We start from the raw sequence: 18,812 nt of genomic DNA, 5'->3' as shown, positions 1-18,812 counted from the left end.
TTTACAACATGACTAATGTGAAAATATGCTTAATATGAATGTATATATGTACATACATATACACATATATGTACATATGCACAAACACATATACCCTATATCAGATTGTAAAGAGACCTTTCTTTATACCTACAGTTCCTTGCACAGCCATGAGCAGAGAAGTAGACACTCAATATCTGATTGTCTAATGCATGAACTAATGAATGAATAAGCTGTATTGTCTTTTTTACACTGTGTTGTTGTATCCGGCTGGGCTGCAGAGCTTTCAAGGAAAGGAAAAGACTACATCCTCAGTGGTTTTAACAATTATATTTTAGAGATAATACTTTCATATTGTCCAATAAAAAATTTCATCCTTGATAGGAAGCATTATGGCAGATAGTAGTGGGCCATACATTTTGTAATAAACAAGAACTTAGGCCGCCCTTCATGTTACAAATATTTACGCATGTAGGTATTTATCTACTTTTCCTACATGTAGGTTTGGCCTTATTAGTAGACATTATGTAAAGGTTGTGGTCTATTCCACTTAAAGGCAATTACCTTTACACATGAGAACACTTCTTGATTAAATCAATCAAACAGAAGTTGGTGTGAAAAGGGTCTTATTGCTCCTTGAATCAAAGACATTTTAGTTAGGCACAATAGAAAGTCTGTTTCAACTGAATGAAGAAACTTAGTCATACACTGAAGAACTTGTAAAAAACTAGAAGCTGCATCATAAGGTATTAAAATAAGATTTTCAAAAACAGTAAGGCATATACAATCACATTGCACTCACTACAAATGTGATTATTAATAGTAATGTCTTAGTGAGAACAAAGGTTTTTTGTACTGTTAATAAATAAAAATTTTAAATATATTATCTTTTATTCTTAAATGTCCTTTTTATAGATTTTATATAACATACAATATATTCTTACATTAGGACATTTACATAATTTATAAAGAAATATTCATATATTGCATGCTTTGACATGTTTTACTGATAGATCTGAATGATCAAAATTTTGGATGCCTCTATTCTGGGGAATTCTCATTCCTACTAATGTAGATCGGCAACTGTCCTGCGGTTTTATAGTCTTACAGAGTTGCCTGGAGGCAGTAAGAGATTAAGTGATTTGCTTAGCTCAGTTGTCAAAGTGACCTTCCTAAAGTGTAGATCTGGCCATGTTATCCCCCTCTGCTCAGTAAACTCTAAGGGGTTCCCTATCACCTCAAAGATCCAATTATAAAATCTATATTGTGTGCTAAGCCCTTCATAACCTGTCCCCCTCCCCTTCCCCAGTTTTCCTACTCTTTGCACCACCACCATCCAATGACACTAGCAAAACATTCCATCTCCTGACTCTGGCTGGCCTTTTTGCCAGTTGTTCCCCCATGCCTGGAATTCTCTCCCTCTTAATTTCTACCTCCCAGATTCAGTGATTTCCTTCAAGTGCCCCTGAAACTCCATCTTCCACAAGAAGGTTTTCCTGAAACCCTTTAATACTAGTACCTTAGCCCTGTTGATTATCTTCTATTTATCGTGTGTGTAAGTATATATGTGTGTGTGTGTGTGTGTGTGTGTATATATATATATAAAACATATATATCTGTACATAGTTATATACATATATAAAATATCTGCATAGAGCTGTTTGCATGTTGCCTCCTCCATTAGACTGTGAGCTCTTTGAAGGCAAGAATTGTTTTTTTTTTGTTTTTTTTTTTTTGCCTTTCTTTATATTTCTAGCACTTACCACAGTACCTGGCACATAGGAGATGCTTAATAAATATTTGTTGACTGACTGACAGACAGACAGCTACTATGTGTCTGAAGTTGTACTTGAACTCAACTCCAATATATATTCTCTATCCACTGCACACTACAAGGAATACATAAAATGTGCATGAGATAAATACAAAGTCCTATCAGAGGGGAAGGAGAAGCCCCAACTAGGGGAATCAGGAAAGGACTGCCAGCTAGTGATCCTTGAGCTGAGCCTTGAAGGAATGTAAGGGTTCCCAGGAGCAGAAGAACATTCCAGGCTTTGAAGGACAGTGCAAAGGCATGGAAATGGAAAAAAAATGCTAGGTACAGGGAACAACAATTAGACCCCTTTGGCTGGAATGTGGATGGAATGAGGAAGGATAATGTATAACCAGCCTGGAAAGATAGATTGGAACCAGATTGCAAAGGGCTTTAAATGTTAAAGAGGGGAGTCTGGGTTTTATTCTAGGGCACTGAAACTTCTAGATAAGGTGAATTCTGGACTTTACAAGCAATCAGACCCGTGTTTTATAAGCAATTGGCATGTGTCATGTTCACAGTCATACTCATACAGATCTCTATGGACAAGATGAAAATTCTGCTGTTGTTTTCCAGACTATCTATTAATTGATAACATCAAAAGTAATTTAAATTTCCATGAATGCTGCTTATGAGTTTCCAAACTTCTTAGAGGCATTAGGCCTCTGACATGTACAGAAATTAAATAGTAAAGTGAAAAAAAGCATTGCTTCTCCATTAATTAAAATTGGCAAAATAGATTTTATTACAGGAAATTATTTTTCAAGTAGAGTAAGGCAATGTGGAAGCATAGCTATCTTCCCATCAACCACCATTTGAAGTCGATATCAAATGGACAGCTGTTTAGTTCACCTGAGCAAAGTCCATCACCCACCATTGCCATCCTCATGAACAACGTTACTATTGCCATTTTGGAAACATTTGTTGAGCGCCTTCTACATTCCGTCCTCAGAGAATACACGTCACTGAAATAGCTGCTGTGAGATTCATGTTCTTTGGATTCTATATAGTCTGTTTTACAATATTGATGACCTGGTTTACAACCAATAGAGAATTTTTATGTGTGGGTTGCACATTCTATTTCTATACTTTTATGTTTTATATTTCTATAATAATGTGATAGATGAGAGTATTTAATGTAGGAACTAAACAACTAGAGGAGCTTCGGGTTTATAATTTTTGAAGAGCTGACCCAAATGCAGTTCCCAACACTGCATTTTTTCCAGTTTTTTATAAAGAAGGAAAGGGCAAAGATAAAAACATGTTAGATGAAGAAAGGCCGCTGAGAGCAATGTTTTAATCATACTTCTCTGTCTTTTTTCATGTTCTCTCTACTACACCATATACCATTTTTGTGATCTCTTATCCACAGTCCCTCAGCATTATATGACACAACTCTATGTTTTAGATAATGTAATCAATGACTCAGGGACCTCAATTCTAGGTTTACCCAGATCAGATTCAATCTTGGGGAACTGTCCCTAAATTACATTTCTTTGGCTTGTTTTACCCCTCACCCAGTATTTTCTCTGGGAATATTAAGGCCCCCAATTTTTGTGCAAACATTCAAGATAACAATACCTACGAGATACAGGACAACCTTTATTTCATTCCACCAAAAAATTAAAATGATACAAAGGATTTTCATGGTAGTTCATAATATTCTCCTCTACTTTCCAATGAGTAGTATCTTCTTGCATATGGATTTATGCCAGTGATGTGCTGGTAAATGTTTAACAACCAGCTCATTTCCCCAAATTTCATGCTAGACACATTTAAATTTAATCTGCATTACTCAATATTTTTCATCACTTTAAGTTGAGACAATCAACAAAAGAAAAAATCTAACCCTGATTTGTTTCATTTACAGATTCCCAAGATGTAAATGTTCACACTGAAAATTTAACAAAAGGCTTTCCTGAACTGGCACAAGCTTGCTCTGGTATTCCCCTGACATATACTGACCTCCAGCCTTCAAGTTCAGTGCTGAAAGTTGTTGGAAAGAAACTGGGCATTAACCCAGCACCACTTTTGATCGCTAGTTTTCTTCTTTTTTAAAAAATTAAATTATTTATTTTTTGTTTTCAACAATAGCTTCCATAAGTTTTAAATTTTCTCTCCCTCCTTCCACAAGACAGCTTGCAATCTGATATGGGCTCTACACATACATTCCTACTAAACACATTTTCACATTAGTCATGCTGCATAGGAGAATTATAACAAATGGGAAAAATCATGAGAAAGAAAAAAACCAAAAACAAAATAAAACAAAATGAAAAGGAAAATAGTCTGCTTCACTCTGCATTATGACTCCATAATTCTTTCTCTGGATGTGCCTGGCATTTTCCATTATGTGTTCTTTGGAATTGTTTTAGGTCCTTGCATTATTGAGAAGGGCTAAGTCCATCAAAATCAGTCCTCACACACTGAGGCTGTTACTGTATACAATGTTCTCCTGGTTCTGCTCCCCTCACTCAGCATCAGTTCATATGAGTCTTTCCCAGTTTCTCTGAAGTCCTCCTGTTCATCATTTCTTATAGTACACTAGTATTCCATTACATTCATATACCACGACTAGTTTAGCCATTCCCCAATTGATGGGCATCCCCTCAATTTCTACTTCTTGGCCACCACAAAAAGAGTTGCTATAAATATTTTTGTACATGTGGGTTTTTTTCCCATTTTTATGATCTTTTTGGGATACAGCCCTAGAATGCCGGTTTTCTTCTTTTGCATATTATAAAATGCCTTGGAGAATTAAACTTCATCACACATAAACATTGGATAACAGGTAAGGATACACTACCAAAGAAAGATGAGTATCAACAACTACAGGTCAGACTCTAGTGGATTATTATCCATTATCACTAGAATGAGAAAATCCAAGTTCCAAAGGACCAGACAGCCACGTGTCTAGGGGGCTTCAAGAATGTACTTGACACCAATGATTAAACATGAAAATTATACAGATGAGCACATTTTAAAGGCAAGGCTGTAGTCTTCAGGAGCACCAATAGTACGCTGTGCAGCACAGTAACTTCCAACTCTTTTTTTACAAGTTTCTTTGAAGAAGTTACTCAGAAATTGGGTAGCATTCAAGTGGCAATTCTACTAATGGATAATATATTTGATGGATTAATGATGACATTTAACATCTGAGTGGGGTGGAAAGCAAAAGACAAATCAAAGTGGGGAAGGACAACAAGAGGACAGGATCCAAGGACTAAGAAGCAACAAAAACTCACTTCAGACACAAAGATCAATGTACCATACCGTCAAAGAATGAATTTACTCTTCGTTTCCGTTAATAATGGATGAACTAAAAAAGTAGAAAGTCAACTGTGTCAGGCTATTAGGTGATTTAACTGATTTGGGGGCAATAATTTTGAGGCAGAAGAGGTTATTTGTGCATTTGTTGGAAAGTGTTATGCCAAAACAGAATGTATCAATAAACTTAAAGTAAATATAGCACATTTCCTGGCTGTGGGGCTGCTCTCCCAACCCCAACTTGCACTGTTAGGTAGGGTTTCCAGAAGATGGCTGCTACTTCTCCTCTCAGGGTTCTTAAAGACCCTTTGGGACTACAGAGAGCTCTCTATTACCCTAGTGTATAAGCACAATGCTGTGGGGTCACCCAATGATTATCAGTTGATATCAATTAGTCAGCTATACATGATTACTGTTTTAAAATGGATATTTATTAAGGTGGCATAGTAAGAATATTTGGTACAAAACACATATACACCCCTCCCAAACCAAAGGCACACTGTACCACATATATATGCAGAATTCAAGGGAAAGTGGGCTCAATCTTTTCTTTTTCCCTTTTTGGAGGGGGGGGGGGGAGACAGGGCAATTGGGGTTAAGTGACTTGCCCAAGGTCACACAGCTAGTAAAATATTAAGTGTCTGAGGTTGAATTTGAACTCAGGTCCTCCTGACTCCAGGGCAGTGCTCTACTCACTGCTCCACCTGCCACCTAACCACCTCATGGGCTCAGTTTTAAAGCACATATAACAAAGGAGGCATCTCTCAGTTCTGGGAGTCCTCTCACCTTTCAGTCATGAGGCTTTCCTTAGGTACAGAAAGAATTGGAATCCTTGTAGAGTTCGAGTCTGTCTTTCCCTGGGGTAGTGAGGGGGAGGGGGGGGATCTAATATTTCTCTTTTTGTTTTGGGCTCTCGATGCAAATAATTCTATAAGCTGAGACAATTCTAGGATGTCTAGGAGAAGTCCAAGACTTTTCCAATCTTAAGAAATTCATTAGCTTATCCTTTACTCAAGGTGAAGGAAGGAGATAGAGAATTTTCTTTACGCTTCCTTCCCCTCTTTCCCCCGTCCCCAAGCAATTCTCTTTCAGGGACTTGGTTAGACTGTCCTCACTATTGGGCTGGTTCCAAACCATCTTGTTAATTTTGACCAAGACCCATAGGATTTGACCAAGTTTCTTCATCTAATTTCAACATACTTCCTATTTAGCCATTTCATCCTAGGACTTTCATTCCTTCCAGATTGCTTAAGAACTTTTCACACTTAATTTAATGTTCTTGATTGATTGATTCAATAAAAGGGTTCCCACCTTATTAAGGTAGTTACTTTAAGTGAAATGGGGTGATAGGTTGTTTGATTCAATCAACCTCCACCCTTACATAAATAAACAACAAACAAGAGGGAGAGAATCCACTTGATTGGAGAAGCCTACTAAAGGCTTCTGGAAAGAAAAGAACAGAAGGAAAAACACATGACTAGAGACACAGAGCATCCCATGAGAACCAGTGACCACCTATTCTAACCCTACATGCATGAATGAGAAAATGCCTCATATTGTTCCATGCTCATGGCATGTGCTTTTACAATATTTTAATTGTTCTCATTCAGGGTTTCATCAAATGCATTTGATTCCCACATATTTTTTTTCCTAAAGCAAACTGTGTGTGTGTTATATTTGTTCTCCACAGGGCACTATCTAATGGGCCACAGTGCCCCATGTAGTGCTTTATACACAGGGGGTATTCAATGACTATTGTTCACCAACTGTGGTTGATTAATTGATGACTAGGTGATTCCTCAATTCTTCTATCTTTCATCTTTGGCTTTCTGTAGCGTCTCTTAGCACTCTCTCTTTAATTGAGAGGCAAAGTAATAATAATTCATGTTTATACAGCACTTCATAGGTCATCGAATTTTATCCTCACAACAGCCCCATGACACAGGTGGCACAATAGGAGAAAAGGGAGCCTCAGGGTAACCTACCAGAGTGCACGAAGCTAGTTAAGTGCCACAACTGAGATTTGAACCCAGGTATCACCGGCTTCACTCAACACCCTTTCCACTATATCATGTCACCTGTAGAACTAATTGAGGCAAATCCTCAGCACAGTAAACTTGTGGTTCTGGAGGCATAGACTTTGGGCTCAAGTTCTACCTCTAACCCTTTAACTAACTACATAACCACGAGCCAATCATTTCACTTCCGTGTCCTCAATGTCCACACCTATGAAATAAAGTATAAACTGGACAGCTTCTGAAGTCATGCCTTCTAACTTTAAATTCAAGATCCTATCATCATTCTATGTGTTACATCATACTTGAAATTGCCAATATTCATAGTGTTTTTCAGATATTAAATAAATGTTTTGTACCCAAAGGCTTAAAAGATTTCTCTACCTGACAAGAAAGAACATTGGAAAAGGAGTTCAAGAAGGAGTATTCACCTTGAAACACACACTAAAAGACAATCAATCCATCTTCCTCCACAGGAAAAAAAAATCATGTTCAACCTATTTTACTTAAATGCATCAAAAAATAATTAAAACATTTGCAGTTGGCAGAATTCAATGATATAATTTACTAATCTGGTATGGAATTAAGATTTGAGGGGACAAGGAAATAAGGAAAAAACAACGTTGTCTTATATTACCAGCGATGCAATAAGGCTATCAAGTGGAAATATGTATGGAAGTTATATTGTGCTCCTAAAATATAACTAGAAAGAGAAGCAGAGTTTATGAATTCACTTGATCCTTTCTAACCCCCTGCCTACCATCCTGTGACTGCCTTCTTTCTGATTTAATTCTGTTCTTTCTGCAGTAGCATATCAAGATGAATATCCATGTTATTGTTGCTAGGATTAATGAGTAATAAGGATTAACAAACAGGAATCTGCAAGCTAGGGTTCTGAGACAAAAAACTTCAGAGGCAATATTTTCAAAGCGAAATTCAATATTTTAGGATAATATTGGAGAGGGTTCTGACCTTGTACAGCGTCTACAGTTGTCTTGAACTATGAGAGAAAGGGGGATGAGTTTTTATATATGTCTGAAGGTCTTCTGATTTTATTTCCACAAAAATCTTTTCTCCTTTGAGTTCAATCCCTGATAATGTATGTATGTGACATATAGGGGTATACACACATGTACATATACATGTGTGTATGTATATGTACATCCATACATGTATACATATACATATATGTATATATGCATCTGATTTTAGAACAGAGATCAGATGCCAAAAAAAAATCATGTCTAGGAAAATATTTTTAGTCTAATAGATTTTAGGGTTCCTTATCCCAATTCACACTTGCATTGTCAAGTTGGGTTCTGCTAAAGCCAGATACATCTACTCCTTGATGGTAGGAGTTGGAGGCATATTTAAAATGATATTTTAGTGCCAGACCTGGAGACAGAAAAATCTGAGTTCAAATCTAGCCTCAGACACTAGACACATTCTATCTGTGTGAATCTGGGCAAGTCACTTAACCCCAATTGCCTTGCAAAAATAAAATAAAATAAAATAAAATAAAATAAAATGATATTGTCTCAGGCTCCCATTATGGTGTGTTCCCCCAATATCAATCATCAAATAATATCTCTAATATTATCACCACACTACCATTTTGACCAGTTGATATCTCCTAAGTGTCATGGAAAGCAATTAATTAGATTTTTCAAAGGAATATTTCCAAAGAGGTTATAGCAAAAAGAGAAGTACAAGCACATCTCCCCAAACCGGGATCACAATCTCCTCTCTACCACCTTGGTCCCAGGGGAGTGTAAAATCCAATTTAAAGTGGGTGCTATGAAGCATTTGTCCTGCCAGTTTCTCTTCTGTGTGAGTTGCTCCCTTGACGCAGGTTGCATTGTCTTGGCTGCCATTTTGCCAGATTGAGTGGTTTGCTCCTTAGAGCTGCCCTAGCATACTGAGCTTGGCTATGGACAAACCCTGGTATGGGTCACTGGATGTCAGCTTTGCCAGTATTTTGAAGTCTTACAAAACCCTGTACCAAAGAAAAGAAGACTCTAACAGGAGATGATTCACATTGCTCTTCTCAGGGGCAGTAGCCATTTACCTCTAGGGATATACCGTGTTTCCCCGATAATAAGACCTATCCCGAAAATAAGCCCTCCCCTTACTGTGTAAGATTCCTCTAAAATAAGCCCTCCCCCGAAAATAAGCCCTATTGAGATTGCTACTGTAGTGAAGGTGATCCCCTGCGCTACACGCTACATTACGGTACCCTCTGTATGCACCGTCCCCCCCACCCCGGTAAAACGCACGCCGCGCTCTGAGCTACATCCAATCAGAGCTGCAGCAGTGAGCACGTCATCCTGTTCTTCCCCAGTGATTTGCTTATTGAATAAAGGTACATTTTTTTGTTCACATTTACCTGTTTATTAAAATTGCTGTCAATGTTCATTAAAATAAGCCCTCCCCTGAAAATAAGCCCTCTGGTGTTTTTCTGTCCAAAAAAAACTAATAAGACAGTGTCTTATTATCGGGGAAACACGGTATAACAAAGGCCCTAGGAGACATGTACTCACTATGGGACTTGGTCCAGGAGAAGGTAGGCACCTTCAGCTCTCTAGAGCTCACACAGTGAATACATGGTCTCTTGGAGCCTTCATTGTATGTCTCTGGAGGGAGAAAACTACCCTACACTTTTTTTCTTTTTGGAGGGGAGAAGGTAGAGCAATTGGGGTTAAGCGACTTGCCCAAGGTCACATGGCTAGTAAGTATTAAGTATCTGAGGTCAGATTTGAACTCAGGTCCTCCTGACTCCAGGGCTGGTGCTCTATTCACTGTGCTACCTAGTTGCTCCTTCCCCTACTCTTAAATGAGACAATTTGATAATAGTAAAATGAATCCTACAAGACACTTGTAGCCCTAGGAAAAAAAAAAACAACAACACAAATTAACATTATCTATACTGTATTCTTATTTGTTTTGTTAAACATTTCCCAGTTAGATTTTAATCTGGTTCTGGCACACTTGGGAGTCTGCAGCAAGTTTGATTCACCAGCAGGGCAATGGAGTGAAGAGTGAGAAGATTAGAGTTTTCTCCTGACTACTTCTAGGAGCCTTATGAACTGGGGCATGCAACTCACTTAACCTCCCTAGCTATTTCTTCATCTGTAAAATGAGGGATTTGGACAATACCACCTCTGAGGTCTTTTCTAACTCTTGATCTATGACCCTAGGTTAACTCGTTCCTCTAGAATTCATTATTCTTTTTGTCATTCATTTAAAAAAGAAGATTTAATTGATATTTCTTGTTTTTATATTGCCTGAATTTCCCCTGTATTGCTTCTCCAACCCATTCACACATAGCCATCCCTTATTATAACAATGGTTTTAGAAGAAGGAGGAGGAGGAAGAAAAGGCAAGCAGAAACAACAACATTCAGGACGTTTGATCAACACATTGAAAAAAACTCTAACATTATCATGGCACCTCTACCACCATACATACATACATATGTACACACACATACACCCCTTTACAATGGAGCGGGAGGAACAAGTTTCTGACATTTCTCAAGTCTCTTCTCTGGGGCCAATCTTGTTCTTTGTAATTTTGCAACTTTCATTTTCTATTATTTTGTGTTAATGTTCATTTCATTTATATCATTGTAATCATGATGTGTATTATTTTCTTGGTTCTTTTTACTTTATTCTGCATTAGTTTATATAGCTCTTTCCATGTTCCATTTTCATCATACTCATCATTTCTTCTTCTATTATTTTTTTTTTTTGCTTTTTTTGGGGAAGAGGGGGGAAGGCAGGGCAATTGGGGTTAAATGACTTGCCCAAGGTCACACAGCTAGTGTTAAGTGTCTGAGGCTGAATTTGAACTCAGGACCTCCTGACTCCAGGGCTAGTGCTCTATTCACTGCACCATCTAGCCACCCCTACTCATCATTTCTTACAGCATAGTTTCTTTCATGTGCCAAAATTTATTTAGCCACATTCTCAGTTTTCTTATCTGCAAAATGAAGGACTTAGTCTGGATGATCTTGAAGGTGCCTTCATGATCCAAATCCCATGATTGAATGATCCTACCTTTATAGTTGATGTTGAGGATCCTTCTCCTATCCCTTCTACCATTCAGGGGAGCTGCTTCTATCTCTGTCGAACCTTCAGCCCTCTTCTCTTCCTCCTTGGAATGACAGCATCCTGGAGACGGCTCTTCTGATTGGTGAATTCCTCACTGGGATTGCTATTTCTTGAAGGGTCCCAGATTTAAACTCCACATCAGCAAACCTTTCTAGCTCATGAGAATAGAGACCATCTTGTTTCCTTATATTTGCATTCCAGTGCCTCGCAAACAGTAAAACATTTTATTAATGCTCTATTTATCTGCCAAACTATTTATCTATATACCTATCTGTTAATCTATCTAATTATTGATTTTTATCTTGATAAGTCTTCTTCCTTTAATGGCCTATTAAACTCAGTACCTACAGACTGTTCAGGCTGCTGCAGCTCTTGGTCAATGACAGCAGTCCAGAATTCTTATGAATCTACTTCATGCTTCCTAAGGTTATAATTTCTTCTTTAGTGCAGGAGATGGAAAATTCTTCCCTACACTACTAAAATTACCCTTCTAGAGTTGTCTGGAAGCAAAAATCTAGTCCTGGGCCTTTTTGAGGGGTGAGGGAGTTTTATAATTTTTTCAATTTCATTTTCTAATATTGGGTTCTTTAAATTCTGTATTTCTGATGCTATTGATCTAAGTATTTTATAGTTTTGTAAATATTCATCCATTTTGTTTAAATTATATAATTTAGTATATAATTGGGCAAAATAGTTTTAAATAATTTCCTTCATTTCCTCATTTGTTGTGAATTCTCTTTTAAAGTTTTAATAATAATTTGGCTTTCTTCTTTTTTTAAATTAACAAGCAGAATTTTAAAAAAGAACTGACTATTCATATGTTATTTTTTATCAACTTAGTAGGAGGGTTACTATTTTTTTATATATCTTTGATTTTCAGAATTTCTATCTTTGTATTTAGTTGGAGATTTAATTTTTTTTTTTTTGCTGCTGTTTAGTTCTTTTAGTTGCAGCCCAGTTCACTGGTCTATTCTTTCTCTTTTGTTAATGAAAATGTTTAAAGATACAATTTTTCTTCTAAGAACTGATTTGGCTCTATGCCCAAAAATATTGGCATGCCATCTCATTGTTGTCATTTTCTTTGATAAAATTATTTGTAGTATCTATGATTTGTTGACAAGATGTACTTATTCAGGATCTATGTATTACACAACAAACACTGTACTAAGCTCTGGGGATACAGAGACAAAATCGAAGACTCTGCCCTAAGCAAAATGTATACAGACAATTTAATAGTGTAATGAGTGGGGGAGGGACCAGTCATACAAGGCTGCGTATATGATTGGTGAGCTTGCTTCAGAAAATTTGTGATGGTATTGAAGGAAAGGGTCTGGCTTACTGTGGTCAAGAAAAGACTTTTTGATTGGTTGCAGAGTATCTACAAAGGTCTTTACAGATTTTATCTCCATCTCTTTTCCTTCTTGCCAACAATAACAATAATAATTAAGAATAATAATGAACATTCATTTCATATTATTTCCTTTAAGTTTGGCAGAAAGCAATAGTGAATAGAGCACCAACCCTGGAGTCAGGATGTCCTGAGTTTAAATCCAGCCTTAAACACTTAACACTTACTAGCCGTGTGACCTTAGGCAAGTTACTTAACACCAATTGCCCTGCCTTCCCCCTCAAAAACAAAAAAGTAAAAAGAAAGTTTGGCAAAAGCTTTGTATATATTATCTCATTTGATCTTCACAAGAACTCTGGGAAGTAGGCACTCTTATTATCTTCATTTTATAATTGAGGAAACTGAGGCACATGGAAATGACTTACCCAGGGTCATACAGCTTGTAACTGTCCAACACAAGATTTTAATTCAAATATTTTGGATTTGAATTAAATCAGTTATCCACTTCTCTGCTACAAGGTTAAAAACACCATTCCTGGAGGGCCAGTGGTGGCAGAGGCATTCTGGAGTCAGCTGGTATGAGCTAATTGTTAACTTTTCAGTGCAAGACTTTATACCTAGGAAATCAGCAAATGCCACAAATTCAGGGCTTGATTTATTTTGTTTATTGTCTAGACTTGAGAAAGTGATGGGGGGAAATGTTAATAATGCAGCATAAACTTTAAAATGTGTCTTGGGTAAACAGATATATACATGGGGTGTCTGTTGTTAAATATTTATCACAAGTCTCTGGATGGGGAGGAATTAACTTGGTGGTGGGAAATCATGTTTATTTGTTGATTGATGGTTGTCCTTCATTCTTGAAGAGGACCAAAATGACATCACTATGTTGGGGTCAAGGTACAGTGTGTCTGATTATGAATGATCATACCAATATGGGCTCAGAAGGCTAGGTCGGGCACAAATAGTCCACATGAACATTTTGGGGGGGGGTGTCTCTAAATTATGCATCTCACATTTCTTTTGAACCACTGCAATTTTGCTTTGCTCATAGAGAATAGCACTTCTTTTGATGCAGGCACAACGTGCTGGGTGGTCTATGCCAGTGTTTCCCATGTCACACAACAGATTCCAAGTTTTTCAGAGAGACCTTGAGAGTGTCCTTGTATTGCTTCTTCTGACGTCCTAGTGAGCACTTGCCTTGTGTGAATTCTCTGTAAAATACTCATTTAGGCAAACATCCATTTGGCATTCGAACAATGTGGCCAGCCCATCAGAGTTATGCTCTCTGCAATAGAGTTTGCATTCTTGGCAGTTCAGCTTGAGAAAGGACCTCAGTGTCTGGTATCTTATCTTGTCCCACAATCTTCCTTAGACAATTCAAATGGAAGTGATCCATTTTTCTGGCATGGTGTTGGTACACTAGCCAGGTTTCACTGTAGACCTTTAGTATGGAAGGCACTTTCCTTCAGAGCCTCCCAAACATTGAGCTAGCTGATAACATGTCTGTAAACATCTACATGTACATCCCTAGAAAGTATACTGATGAGGTAAATGAACTTATCCACTGCATTTAAAATTTTTCCATTTGCTATAATCAAATATTCCATGTATGAATGATGTGCTGGCTGGTGGAGAACCTCTGTTTTCTTGGTGTTGATTGTTAGGCCAAAATTAGCACAAGTAGCAGAGAATTGATCCATACTTTGTTAAATCTCAGCCTCAGAGCCTGCATTGAGGGCATGATCATTTGTAAACAAAAAAATCACATACCAACTCTCCCTCCACTTTAGTCTTGGCTTGTAGCATTTTCAAGTTAAATAATTTAGCATCAGTGAAGTAGTTTAATTTCATACTGTTGAAAGTGTCCAACAACATTGCTGAAAATATCATGCTAACAAGCATGGGAGTAAGCACACAGCCCTGCTGCACTCCATTAGTGACTAGGGAAGTGAGGGAGCATTGTCCATTATCCAGAATCCAGGTAAGCACGTTGCCATGAAACTCATGTATAATACTTATGAACTTCTCCAGAAGACTAGATTTTGCCATACTTTTCCATAAGCCCTCATGACTGAGAGTATCAAATGCCTTGGTCAGATCAATGAACACTATGTATAGACCTCTATTCTCCTGGCATTTCTCTTGGCGTTGTCAGGCAGCAAACACCATTTCAACCATTCCTAGGTCCTTTCTGAAGTCTCACCTGGCTCTCAGATAGAGGACCATCTTCCAGGTGACACATCAGCCTATTAAGAAGGACTCTGTCAAGAATCTTTCCAGCAATGACTAAGAGAGGGCTCCTGTGATTGCTACAAGATAAGTCTATTTCCCTTTCCTTTAGAGAGATGGGCAATGGAGTTGTCCTTGAACTCCCTTTTGCCATATAACTGAAAATTTCATTCAGTTTTGGTATGATCAGTGAACCCCCTCCCTTGTAAATTTAAGTTAGAATAAATTCAGTACCAGGCAGTTTGCCACATGAGAGGAGCCTACCTCTTTTCAACCCCTTTTTTTAGTTTGGAAGTTTGGCTAGAGCAGGATTGGCTTTAACTTAAAGGGCATGGCCAATGACTTTAGTATGTTGAGAGTGCTATGGAGGTGTTTAGCCCATCTCTCCAGGATCATGTCCATATCACTAATCAATGTGGCTCCATCAGCACTGACTGAGTGGTCTTTGGCCCATAAATAACCTTTAGGGCATAAAAAAGTGCTTTAGATTGTTGCTATCAGTATAAAACTTAATTTCATCTGTCTTCTTACAGAGCCAAGAATCCTGCATCTTTCTAAAGTTCACTTACACTTTACTTTTGATGGAGTTAAATGCTATCTTCTTAGAGATGGATGAACTATCCTGCTGGTAATCCCTGTGGAGTTCTCATTTTTTGTTTAGCAGTTTCTAAATTTTCCCATAATTTTCATCAAACCATTCTTGCTGTTTGCAAAGTATTCTGACCCAAAGGAGTGAATGTGGAGCTAGATACCAAATCTCTGAAAGCTACCCACTTCTTTTCTGCTTGACTGTCACCAGTTGTGTATTAACTCCACTTTCCCTTCATGTTAGCAATGAACTGCTCACTCTCAGGGAAGCACTCCAATCTGTGGACATTAAGTTTTCTGATAGCCATCTTGCCTTGGGGTTGCCATTTTTGTTGAATATGAATGTTTAGCTTGGAGAGGATACATTTATGATCAGCTCAGCACTCTATGCCACACATTGTCTTCATCACTCTCATATTCTGTCTTCTTCTACTTACATGTATTAAATGCCAATATTTGCTGCAAGGGTACATACATGAAGTTCTATTGTATTTAGGTAAATGGAAGAGAGTGTTGGTGATAAAAAGGTCATGAAATGCACTAGTCTTCAGTAGTAAGTGATCATTGCTTTTGCCATTTCTGACTCCATTCCTCTGACTCCCTGCCATGTCTGATAGTTGGTGCCTACTCTAGCATGAAAGTCACCCAGAATTATAAGCTTGTCTTCTTTTGGCACATTGATGGGGGTCTCCAGGTTTTCATAAAATTTTTCTTTGACTACTTCAGGGCTCATCATGGTGGTAGCATACACACTGATGATGGTGGCATGGCACTTTCCTGCAAGTGACAATCACATTGTCATGAGCCTGCCATACACTCCTTTTGGGAGGCATACAAACTTGTTGACTAGGTTAGTTTTTTTTTTTTAATTTTATGTTTATTTTTAGTTTACAACATTCATTTTCACAAGATTTTTAGTTACAAATTTTCTCCCATTCTTTCCCTTACCCATCACCCCAAAACAGTGATCCCACTGAATACTCCCTCCCCCAATCTGCTCTCTCCTATATCTTCTCCCATCCCCCCTCCGACTTTCCAGTAGGTCAAGATGGATCTCCATACCCCAATGCCTCTAACTCTTCTTTCCTAGTTGCATGTAAAAAACAATAATAATAATAATAATTTTTTAACATTTGATTTTAAAATTTTGAATTCCTGATTCTTTCCCTTCTTCCCTCATCACTCACCCTTACTGGGAAGATAAGCAGTTCAGTATAGGTTGTACATGTGTAGTTAGTCAAACCATTTCCATAGTGGATATATGGTGAAAGCCTGACTATATTTCCCTCCACTCTATCCCGCCCCCACACTTGTTCTATTCTCTACTTTGACTCTGTCCCTTTTCAAAATGTGTGCTTCTAACTACCCTCCCCCTCAATCTGTCCCCCTCTTATCCCCTTTGCCCCTACTTTCCTGTAGGGTAAGATACCCAATTTAGTGTGTATGTTATTCCCTCCTTAAGCCAAATTCAATGAAAGTAAAGTTGACCCATTCCCTTTTGCCTTCCTGTTCTTCCCCTCCATTATAACAGTTTTCCCTTGCCTCTTTTATATGAGATAATTTACCCTATTCTGTCTCTCCCTATCTCCTCTCATTATATTCCTCTCTCACCTCTTAATTTTATTTTTAAAATATCATCCCTTCCTATTCAATTGATCTTGTGCCCTCTATGTATACCTGTACACATATAGAGACACACTCACATATGTATTCAAACATACATATACTCTCCTATATAAACATATATGTATGAATACACATATATGCATTTATATTCCCTTCAACTATCCTCATACTGAGAAAAGTTTCATAAGTTACAATTATCATTTTTCCATGTAAGAATGCAAATAGTTCAACTTTGATAAGTTCCTTATGATTTCTTTTCCCTGTTTACCTTCTCATGCTTCTCTTGCTTCTTGCATTTCAATGTCAAATTTTTTATTCAACTCTGGTTTTTTCATCAAGAATGCTTGAAAGTCCTCTATTTCATTGAATTACCATATTTTCCCCAGAAACATTATACTCAGTTTTGCTGGATAGGCTATTCTTGGTTTTAATCCTAGCTCCTTTGACCTCCAGAATATCATATTCCAAGCCCTTTGAGACTTTAATGTAGAAGCTGTTAGATTTTGTGTTATCCTGATTGTGTTTCCACAATATTCAAATTGTTTCTTCTTGGCTGCTTGTAATATTTTCTCCTTGATCTGGGAACTCTGGAAGCTGGCTATAATATTCCTAGGAGTTTTCTTTTTGGGATCTTTTTCAAGAGGTGATCTGTGAATTTTTTCAATATCTATTTTGCCCTCTGGTTCTAAAATATTGGGCAATTTTCTTTGAGAATTTCTTGAAGGATGATTTCTAGGTTCTTTTTGTGATCATGGATTTCAGGTAGTCCAGTAATTTTTAAATTATTTCTCCTGGATCTGTTTTCCAGGTCAGTGGTTTTTCTCCTGGATCTGTTTTCCAGGTCAGTGGTTTTTCCAATGCGATATTTCACATTGCCTTCTATTTTTTCATTTGTTTGGATCTATTTAATAGTATCTTGATTTCTCATAAAGTCATTAGCTTCCATTTGCTCCAATCTGATTCTGAAGGAATTATTCTCTTCAGTGAGCTTTTAAAATTCTTTTTCCATCTGGAAAATTTGGCTTTTTAAGGCATTCTTCTCTTCATTGGCTTTTTGGGCCTCTTTTGCCATTTGAGTTAGTCTATTTTTTTTTTAAGTAATCAGGGTTAAGTAACTTGCTCAATGTTACACGGCCAGGTGTTTCTGGGTGGGTGCTAAGTGTCTGAGCCCAGATTTGATCTCCAGGTCAGTCCAACACTGGAGCCAGTACTCTTACTTGCTGTACTACCTGGCTGCCCCAAGTTAGTCTATTTTTTAAGGTGCTATTTTCTTCAGTTAGGTTGTTGACTCTCTTTTCATGATTTTCTTTCATCATTTTCATTTTTCTTCCCACTTTTTCCTCCACTTCTCTTACTTGATTTTCAAAATCCTTCTTGAGCTCCTCCATGGCCTATAACCAGTTTATATTTTTCTTGGAAGCTTTTAGTGTAGGAGTTCTGACTTCGTTGTCTTCCTCCCATTCCATGCTTTGATCCTTTTTGTCCCAAAAAGGAATCTAATGTTTGATTGCTTTGCTTCCTTTGCTTGCTCATGTTGCCACTCAATTACTTGACTTTTGAGCTTGTTGCCACACTAGAACTCTGCTTCCAGAGAGGAGAGTTTTGTCCAAGATTTCTGAGATTTTCACAGCTGCTGGAGTTATTAGTTGCATGCCCTCTCTGCAGCCCCCACAAGCCCTGGCACCTGGTCACACACCCCAGGACCTTCACCCAAGATAGTGATCCAGATCCAAGCAGGTTAAAGCAAGAGCAATTACCCTCTGAATGGTTGCTTGGTCCCCCTATGATCTACAGGCCAGGAGCTCTAAAGCAGGCACATGGTGGTGGCTGCA

Source organism: Petaurus breviceps, unplaced genomic scaffold (genome assembly GCF_028583685.1).
Source record: "Petaurus breviceps papuanus isolate PSGF00001 unplaced genomic scaffold, PetGlider_PUasm1.0 90769, whole genome shotgun sequence".
NCBI lineage: Eukaryota > Metazoa > Chordata > Mammalia > Diprotodontia > Petauridae > Petaurus > Petaurus breviceps.
Note: the sequence above shows the minus strand (reverse complement) of the source record.